Source organism: Herpailurus yagouaroundi, unplaced genomic scaffold, assembly GCF_014898765.1.
Source record: "Herpailurus yagouaroundi ecotype Mexico unplaced genomic scaffold, PumYag 188, whole genome shotgun sequence".
Classification (NCBI taxonomy): Eukaryota; Metazoa; Chordata; class Mammalia; order Carnivora; family Felidae; genus Herpailurus; species Herpailurus yagouaroundi.
The window spans coordinates 29,650,867-29,661,679 of record NW_024412419.1 but is presented as its reverse complement, the minus strand read 5'-3'; the positions used below and the strand labels follow the sequence as shown (position 1 = coordinate 29,661,679).

Here is a 10,813-nt window from a genome sequence, read left to right as displayed (position 1 = left end):
TCACATTTCCCCCCCTTTTTTCCCCCATCAATTTATTTATTTCCATGTTCTCGCTAAAAAGTCTATGGTCTTACTTTGACACCCAGTAGTCTCTTGGCACTTTTCTTTAGGTACAGTGAAGCTCGGCTTACCACCCTCTTTATCACTGTTTTTGCCTCCTTTTCAGGACCTTGTGTGACCTTTTCCTTTCTCTCCTATGCATTTGTTTGCAAAAGAGATGTATTTGTAATTAGGGGAAGGCTTTGTATTTATACTCCTAACCTGGGTTTAATATGTTTGCGAGACTTACCTATTGTTTGGTGGGTCTGCAACCAACCTGGAAGCCCACAATGATCTTGCTTCTTTGTGTTTTACTGTCTCATAACTTCTCTGTGTCCCTATTTTCCAACTTCTCTGTGCTCTGTTGATGTTTTACATAGGAAAAGAAGAATAGAGATAGCTAAATAGCATCATGCTCCAAACCATTGAATTCTTTTTAAATTTCTTTACCTAGGCTCATTTTCTTGAGAGGTATGACTGTCAGTTAGAAATCTGGAGCCAGAGTGGGATATCCAGGGGACAAAGGGGTCCTGTGCTTATTCTGTCTGTAAATGGATTCAGAATAGTTGCCAAATCAATACACTTTTAAAAGTCATCTTTCCTTTACTTAAAGAGCACTTAAAGAAACTGCATTCAGTCTTCCAGTCCAGGGGGAATTTCCAGTTTAATGAATTTACTTCCACAGAAGCCTAAGAAAGTGAATATAGTTTTGAAAGTGTTTAGTTTGCACCCAGGGAATAGTTTACATGCCTGGAGAAACTCTACCAAGATACAACAGGACTTTGGGAAATTGACTCAGTGCTAAGCTAATATTATTAATAATCCATCCAGCATTTTTGTACCCTACTTTCTTATGTTTACAATGTCCTCAGTACATTACTTGCTTTCTACCACATGCCTCCAGATTTTATCCCTAAAAGAAGAGTTTCAAGTATAACCACACAGGTCATTTCCTTTTACCCTCTTAAAGAAGGCTGAGAGAGCCAAAGGTTGAACAGAGGTTCTCAGAGCATAGTATCTGACAAAAATATGTCAAAGTAGCTGAAACCACACCAAATTTCAGTGAATTCATTGCTTTAAACAACAGCCTTATACACATCTATTTTAGAAAGAGTTCTTTGGAAAAATGAAGACTCTTAAAGTCCCAGGAATATTGAGATTGGGAGGTGAAAATTCTTCCATCGTGAGACAGCTAGAAATGCAACGACATCCTAAGTGCATAGCTGTGCTCATGAAAGTCTAAGGGATACTGACAGGGGCCAAAATGAAAGGAGTTGAAAGTCAGAAATGTGTGGGCCAAGAGGGCATGGTTGGCCTGAGAATGTCTGCCAGACCCCATAAAGTGTTGGCTTTTAATGGAGGTAGAAGGACTGGACACAATGCCTTAGGTCTCTGTAGGGTTGGACCTGAAATGCTTGAACAATGCTAAAATTTCTTTGGACGTTTCCTCATCATATCCTTTCTCAGAGCTTAGCTGCTTGCCACTCTATTCATTAAGGGGATCCCATAGCAGAGGAGTTAAAGGCCCTAATTTTATAATCCCCTCAGTTTAACCTCACAGCTGGCATAAGTAATAGCAAAGATGACGGATAGGTTTCTGCTCGTCTTATCGAGCATCAACTAATTCTTCCCAATGCCCAGGAACTCTTGTGAAGTCCTGTCTTCCTAAGCTCATTTGGCACTTGTAACAGTTTTATTTGGGGGCCTTATGTTCTTTTCTGCTATGACCTTGAATGTCTATCCTGGTCATTCAGAGATGTCTGTATGAGGCTTTCGCTTAATTGAGAGGTACAGGATTCAAGTTTTTGTCATTGAGTTTCTAGGTACTGGGACAATCAAGGATTGTAGCTAAATACCAGTTTCTTTGTCTCTGAACATTTCAAATATAATTATGTTGACTTTATGTAAGCAGAATACATAGAAACCATTGACTGTGGAAAGGATGTGGAAGGCAAGGAGTGACCACGGCATGAACCTTATATGAGAGTCTCATGTTAACTCAGGTAATACATTGTGGTGTGTATAAGTGGCACTGGGTCTATCATATTATAAGCATCTTTTTTTTTTAATTTATTTATTTGAGAGAGAGAGAGAGAGAGAGAGAGAGAGAGAGAGAGAGAGAGAGAAAACAAGCAAGTGGGAGCAGGGTAGAGACAGAGAGGGAGGGAGAGAGTCCCAAGCAGGCTTTGCACTGTCAGTGTGCAGATCCCAATGCAGGGCTTGAACTCACAAACTGTAAGATCATGACCTGAGCCAAAATCAGGAGTCAGATGCTTAACTGACTGAGCCACCCTGGCACCCCTATAAGCATCTTTTTAGTTTATGCTTGCCATTTTCTCTCCTTATGTGAGGAAGAGCTGAAAGGGAAGATAGCAGGATTCCTACCTTTTTGTGCCACGAGTGTCCACACACTCCTAATTTTTATGGCACTATAAAAAGTATGAAGAATGATGTTGTATAATAAATGCAAGTCCTTGTGAGAAGCCCAGTATGTGCTCTCCTGGAGTTGGTTAAGTGGAATTGGAGGTGAGAAAAGAGACAAAGAGGAGCAAGGGAATCAGGTTTCTGCTTTTGGAGCTTTGAGGGTCCTAAACTAGTATTCCACCCTATTAAAAAAGATGTGTATGTGGTGGTGGCAGCGTCGGGGTTATTACGCTTTTGTAGTCCTAAGACATTCCTCATTAGGAGTGAGAAGAAAAAAGAAGGGTGGGGAAACTGAGCAGAGACATTAAGAATCAACAGCTGGGTTGATACATTGAAAGCCTTTATATCATTAAGCTGCTGATTTATTCATTCAATAATGCTTTTATATTCAATGTGGTTAGGGAAGACTGAGGGACAATCCATTATGAACCTCTGTATCATACACCGCGAAACACTTCATCAATCTCACTAATTTCTTCACATGTCTTTCCCTGAAGACTTTCAGCCACAGACTCTCACTTTCCCCCCAGGTAGGCTATTCCTGTGCCATTGCTTTTATTGTGTGGCTGCTCCTCCTAAAAGTAAATTAAAATATCTAAATCTGAATCTAGACCAATAATTCGTTCTACCACTTTTCATGCAGTGGGTTCAGTTAGGTAGCTTTTCTAAAGGACATGTGTTTAACAAATCTTGACATTTGGGTTTAGTGCATGAATTAGCCATTCTGGCCACAGCTTTGATCTACATAGATGCTAGCTCAGCACTGAGAGACTGTGTGGAATGTGATTCACCAAGGCAGTTCTGGGCAGAGCCAATGACCTGGAAAACTCATTCTTGACCTTTCTGGCCACGGGTGTCCTCTTATCTCATACTGGTTACAATCATCATAATCAGTGTTTAATAATTCTTCAAGTATATATTAAAATACCCAAATTCTCATCTATTTCAGATTGACTCTTAAGTATTAACATAAGCATTTCCAAAAAGTAAAAAATTAATTTTTCAATTTAACAAATAATACAAGCCTGTAAAGTGGCAAAAGTTATACTTTTCCTCCAAAAAGGCTGAAAAATGTAAACAGCTGTCACAGAGTAGAAAAGCTTTTCTAGATATAATGTGTAAAATGTAAGCACTTGAATGTGCATTTATCAAGAGGCAATGAGCAAAGGGGTTAGAGTGTGGCATTTTGATTCAGACACACTTGGGTTCAGATGCTAAGCTTTACTTTCCTCATCAGTAAGATGGGGTTACAAATAGCATCTCCTGTGTAAAAGCACTCTGAAGGTTAAACGAGAGTGCGTGTGAGGCATTTAACAGGGCCTTCCTCTAACCAAATGCATCAGCAACATTATAAATACACTGGTTTAAAATGTATGGTGTTCTGCCATCCTGACTGAAGCACTCAACATTTTGCTACACATGCTCTCTATAAACTCAACTTCTCGACAATTTTTGCAGCAGGAAAGAACATCTGTTTCAAAAATGAAACCATAACACATATACCTTTTCATGGGGAGTATGGGTCTGAGAGAACAGACTTTTAGCTAAGGCTCCACCATATCATAGGGTTACAACATAGCCACAGCTCACAGCTCTTCCTCATGCCCGACCAAAGACTGAATATCAATAAAACCTTGTACTCCGCCTACTGTATTAGTGATGAATGTTATGAATATTGAAGACATTTTTCCATCTCTTATTTTATTCATTCAAACCTATAAACAGTTATTAGATTTTTCTTAGGGGTTAAGCACCTGCCTTGCATTGGCGGGGGGTGGGGACTACCAGCGCAATGGGAACAGATGTCAGGCCCCAACTTTCCACACCCATAACCACCAGCATTTTTGTGATTCTTCTTTTTCCAAATATAATTGTTATTTTCCAAGTGTTAAAATTTTTATTAATTGTTAGAGAAATATCCTTTTATGCCATTCACAGATGCCTACTTTGACTAGGTCACAGTGATGATGGATATACAGAAGATAAAGCCTCACCTATGATTATACAAAGTCCTTCCACTGCACACACAAATGGGAAAACAGCTGCTACCATGTAGTCAGGAAATTGCATAGTTACCTCATCTTGCTGAAGCAACTCAGATTTGATTATACACTCTTTTGATAGTCAAACCCATTACTAATAAGGGTAGCTCTTAGGTGCTAATGTTCTAAGTTTATTTAGAAAAAAGGGTAAATGAGCCTAAGAGATATTCAAGATATCAAAGATGGCAACTGTAATTTCAACCATAACTCTCTTCTTATGACTTAAGCTTATATACTGTAATAACTGTGGCAAACGGCAGTCTAGTATGGATTAGAATAATTCTGTCTCACTTCCTTGACCCTGAAACAGTCATTCTAACTTGGACTGGAAATCTGTACCATCAATATATCCTCTTACTGAACTCACATACTGTCTTTAGTGACACTCCAAGACAGTGGTATAATTTTTCCTTCAAAAGAGTGAAGCTTTATTGATCTCATTCTAAGGAACTGAAGGAATTGAATGATAGCACAGGGAGGCTATTGCTGTCACCAGTACTTGTCATCATCTGCACAGGAATCAAGCCATGAGAGAAAGAGGTTTGAAATGCCATTGGGAAATCTTGGCTGTCTGAAAATGTCTGCACATGAGAGGCCAATGGATTCACCCATGGCATATAAGTTTCCCCAGTGGAGTGCTTATCAACATTTTTCCATTTCAAAGCACACACAGGAAATAATAATATTTCCTGGGGTAAATCGGAGTAAATTTGGGAGTAGCTATATAAGGCATGGCGATAAAATAATTATATCTCTTTATAAAGCAAAGTATTAAGGACAATACTTGATATTTAACTGGAAGAATACATCCAAGTAAAACCTTAAAATTTCAAATGAGAAGCTTGAGCTTGCTTCAGTGAACGTAACTATAATTTTCATCAGATCTTTATATTGAAATGACCACAAGCAATTTCTGATTAAGACTTTTTTAAATGATGATGTCTCCAAAATCTGATAGTCATTATCAACAAGAAACGTGGTTCCTACAAACAGGTGATAAAAAATTTAAAACTGTTATTATAGCAATACAAAAATTAATAGTTGGAAATTAGGTTTAAAGAATATAATCATTATTCTTTTCTTCCATTGACAAATGCAATGTTGAAATATTCTGTGGTAATAAAAAAGGATCTTGAATGTAGGTATTTTAAACTAATGATGGAGCTCTGACTTGCAGAACATGCATACATTGTTAGAACAACCACCCTAGGTTACCCTGGATATCACTGAAGAGACACAAACAGTAGACACATCAGAATAAAAGCTTTAATTATTAGCCACTGTGTGGAATTGTACCCAGGAGGAGTCACTCCTCTCCTCCCATGGGCTGGAGGTTGGACTGCTGCTCTGTGTGGTTCTCTTTGAGTGCCTCCCGCAGTAACACTGCCCTCTTGTTCTAGTGGCAGAGCTACTCCTTGGCTCCACACTTGAATATCAGGGTCCAGTGGTGAGAGCCAGATATGGCTAGGAGTACTCACCACCTGAGAAGATCATGGGCAATACTCTTGTAACCTATTTCTCTTGGGCTGCTCTTGGAGGAGGTCCAGAAGAGGAAGCTAAAAATCAGATGCTATTGGCTTTGGGACTCCAAACAGCCCTCAGGATCACTAAGGCTGCCTATTCCAGAGGGATCCTTATCTCACAGTACCTACCTCTATAACTCTTCTGTAGCATACACACTTTGAAAAAATTTTTATGAAAGTTTGCCCTAGGGTCTAGAATAACTGATTAAATACTTATATACACTAATCACAGGATGACAGTGAGGTGCCCCTTCTTCCCTAAAAACTGGGAGAGATGATTATAAGAGAGTGCATAACATCTTTATCTCATTAATTATTGTATTTTTAGTTCCTAATGCAAAGAAGGAACTCAATAAATATATTTTGAAAGAATAAGTGAATAATGCAAGTGGGTTTGCTCCCTGATGGTTAAAACTAGTCAAGGTAAATTCACTTGGGAACATAAAGAGACTCTAGGGTCATGGACAACATTATTGGAATAGTAGCTTAATTTATTCAGCAAATGTTATTCAACAAATTTGTTTATTCAATGAGTAATTATGGAATTCCTACCATGTAGCAGGCACTATTCTGAGTGCTAGGGATCTAGTAGTGAACAGAAGAGTCATAAATCTGTCATGGAAAATAGAAGACACTGAAATAAACAATTTAAATAAGTTCAACATATATATGTTGAGTTTTTTTGAGGTATGACAAAAAATAAGACATTGATGAGGAATAGGGAAGAGTAGAGAATTTTTAAAAAGGAAATCTGAGAAAATGACATTTGAACAAAGACCTAAAAGAAGTAAGGGAACAAGCCTACAGGCATGTGGGAAAAGTGTATGGCTGGTTGAAGGGGCAGCAAAGATAAAGGCCCTGAGACTGGAACATGCTCTTATGTTCAAGAGATGATAAGGAGACCAGTGTGGCTGCAATGGAATGAGTGAAGGGGAAACAAACAGGGGAGAGTAATGGTCTAGATCTTGTCGAACCCTGCAGACTGCATTAAGGATATATCCTTTCAATCTGAGTGAGATAGATATAATGTTAGAGGTAGAGGGGATGAGCAAAGGATTAACTTGACCTAGTCTTTAAAAGGACCTGTCTGTATGCCCCATTGAGAACAAACCAAAAGAGCAAAAAGATAGAAGCAAGTATACCAGTTAGGAGGATTTTGCAATAATTCAGAGGAGAGATGGTGGTAGTTTGGAAAAAGGCAGATGCAGTGCAAATGATGAGAAGTCAGATTTAGGATATGTGTCAAATACCAAGCCAGAAAGATTTGCTGATGGAGTCATTGTGGGGTGTGAAAGAAAAACAAACAAACAAACAAACAAACAAACAAACAAACGGAGCCAAGGCTGGTATCCAGGTTCATGTCCTGAGCAACTAAAAGAATTAATCTGTAGTGAAGACTGCCTTTAGCTTAACTGGTACAAGTCTACCAATGAAATTATTTATCAAAATGGGACTTAGAGAAACAGCGTGGCTCTAGTACTTTCTTCTCTTAAAAACTATTTTATAAAAAAATGGTATATATAAAAGTTTAGAAAGTAATATAATAAACCAACTTCAATAATGATCAACATTTTGTTAGTTTTGTATCTTGTATTCCCTGTCCACACATTTTTACTTTCCTGGAGTATTTGAAAGCATGCTAGCCATCATGTTACTGTTAGAGAAGGTCATCAAGAGAATGTGACTTCCAGGTGACCCACCAGCTGGACCCAGGCAATTAGATGCTGTTCACCCCTTCCCCTGCCCCTGGAATGTATGCTCTGGGTACCATTCTCACAGTGGGAGCTGCTTCAGGGATGCAGCCTGGAGAGGGGGAGGTGTTGTTAAGACCACCTGGACTAAATACATGAGTGAACCCAGTTAAGGCCTCTATATAACTTTTAAGATTCTGGCAGGGAAGTGCAGAAACCTCTGCATCTGGTGGCCACCAAGACAAGCTTCATATGTAACTTCCCTTGTTTATTAAACCTGCCATCTACCAATGTGGGATGGTCTACCTCTTTCTGCACACTCTTTACCCTCTGGGTATGGAAGTCAGTTTTAGGTTTCATCCAGGAAGCTCCTGAAGTTGCAACCCAACAGTTACTTCCTTCTGAAACCATTCAGTATACTTCACTAATTGACAGTGAATTTTTTATGCACCTATCATGACATTATTATACCTGAGAAAGTTGGCAATGATTTAATACTAATACACAGGCCATATTTAAATCTCACTAATTTTCTCAAAATTATCTACTAACAAGTGGTTTGTTTAGATCAAAGTGCAAACAAGAGCCTCACATCACATTTTATTCTTGTGCCTTTTAAGTCTCTTTTATTCAAAAATGGCTCTTTGTTTCCTCTTCACATTTCTTCTTTGTCTTCTCCTTCTCCTTCTTTTGCAGAAACTGGGTCATTTGTCTTAAAGAATGTCCCACATTATGAATTTGGTTATCATCTTTTCCTGAGAAGATTTTTAAAAATGGCTTTTTTATGCTTTTTTTTTTTTAACATTTTATTTATTTTTGAGACAGGGAGAGACAGAGCATGAACAGGGGAGGGTCAGAGAGAGGGAGACACAGAATCTGAAACAGGCTCCAGGCTCTGAGCTGTCAGCACAGAGCCCGACGCGGGGCTCAAACTCACAGACCGTGAGATCGTGACCTGAGCCGAAGTTGGCCACTTAACCGACTGAGCCACCCAGGCACCCCTCTATGCTACTTTTTTAAGTGATAGTTTTTTTTTCTTCTTAAGACTTGATTTGTTCAACCGTAATATTTTTGGATAGAATATACATAGATGGTGTTAATTCCTATTGCACCATTAGATTTGTAATCCATTGATGGATATTACTTAGATACATTATTAATTGGGATTGCAAAATGGTGGTTTTCTAATTTTATCATTCCTCCTGTACTTTGATCAGGCATTCTATCGAAAAGAACTCTCCCTGGGGTCTCTGGGTGGCTCAGTCAGTTAAGTGTTGGATGACTATTGATTTCCACCCAGGTCATGATCTCATGGTTCTTGAGATCGAGCCCTACATCAGGCTCCTCATTGACAGTGTGGAGCCTGCTTGGGATTCTCTTTCTCCCTCTCTGCCCCTCCCCTGCTCACCCACTCTCTCTCTTTCTCTCTTTCTCAAAATAAATAAATGAACTTAAAAAAAATGACTCTCCCTTATCAAATATTTGGTTACCCTGAAATAAAGTTTCAGAGGAAAAGAGGGATATTTAGCAGTTTTTCTTTATTTGTTAATCTGTAGAATACTGAATTTGTTCATTGAATTGTCCATTGTGGTAAACGGTGACTTTTACTTTTTAAAAGTTATCGTATTATGTCATTATATCATTAATATATATTCTTATATATGTGATGTGTTGCAACCTATTGTAATAACTTTTTCTTGATGATTGATTTATACTATACTATAACCCCTAAATACCCCTAGTTTCTGTTATGTAAAATGGTATTCAGAGACCACAAACTATATGTTAGGGGTCCTTTTTATTGTAGATTGTCATTGTCTTTAGGGTCAGGATGTTATAAGGGGAAAAGGATACTGATTCTGGGATTTGTACCTTCTGATAGGCCTTACTAGACAATCAGTCTTTATTGGCATTTTGGTCAGGACTGACCTAAATGTTTCTAAGTGAGAAGCATCCTAGTCCTGGTCACTAAGCCCCAGTAATACCCCACAAACACTACCAATCACTGTTAAGTTTAAATACTTTCAGTAAGAGTTACTACCTTTGGTTGAGATCCACTGAGGATGCCCTCTCTGGCTTCATTTCCATGCTCACCAAAAAGGAAAAAGTATGAGTACTATTTTGGTGTTACAATTTATGTTAATTTTGGGGAAGAGATGCCCTGAACAGAGAATGTGACCATCTGGAAATTAGATGACTAGTTATTTATTACAAAATTGCTATTAGATATCATACATTAGCCTACTGTAATTTTGGTTAATGTTAGTGCTCATTGAAAGACTGAGTACTTTGGGATATACTGATACATTTTATTTAATTTTCTAGATGCACAAGACTGAGAACTAGAACCTGAATTTTGATGAATTTAACAAGGTAATTTCACTTTTGAAGATGAATTATATTTTCTTAATGACTCTCCATTTAACTTACCTTGTACATATTTTTATTCACTTCATTCCTGGTGAAGTGATACTGGTGATACGTAAACATTCCAGAGGAATAAAAAGATGAACATGGTGTTTGGAATTTCCTATTAGCCTAATCATAATGAAGAGCTAATTCTACAATTGCTCATTGGATCAATGGCAGATTTCCCATAGGTTTCAGTTAGTACTTATTTGGCTGTTGCCCAGAAAATCTAACTAAGCTGGCCCAAACAGAAAAGGGGAATTTACTGGGTCACATAACTGACAGTTTAGGATTTGGACAAACTTCCTACATGGCTTAGTTCAGATGCATAAACAAAGTTATTAGGATCAGCTTCTGAGTCTGTTGTCTCTGGGTCTGAGTTGCTAGCATTTTTAGGTTGGTTCCATTCAATGTCACAAGATGGATTCAGTTGGGCCAAGCTTCCCTCTTCTAAATCCCAGTTTACAGAGGGTGAAGGAAGGGAGGGAGGGAGAGAGAGACAGGGACAGAGAGAGAGGAGAGAGAGATGGAGACAGGGAGAGAGAGATTTCCAGAAGCCCCAGAAAATATGCCTGTGCATCTCATTGGCTCTAACCAGATTAACAGATTAACTACCCACTCTGAACTAATCACTTTGGCCAAGGGGATTTGTTACCCTGATTTATTTAAAGCTATCAGAACCTTT

At 38.5% G+C, this 10,813-nt stretch overlaps 1 long non-coding RNA gene across 1 annotated transcript in view; it reads right to left on the bottom strand.

The window, feature by feature from the left end:
* Positions 1 to 304: 304 nt before the first annotated feature.
* The window catches only part of LOC121044332 (uncharacterized), a 39,681-nt gene continuing 29,172 nt past the window's right edge, over positions 305 to 10,813 (bottom strand). The window contains exon 3 of the long non-coding RNA XR_005797252.1: positions 305 to 400. This is a non-coding gene — a long non-coding RNA (uncharacterized LOC121044332). The remainder of the gene's footprint in view (positions 401 to 10,813) is intronic.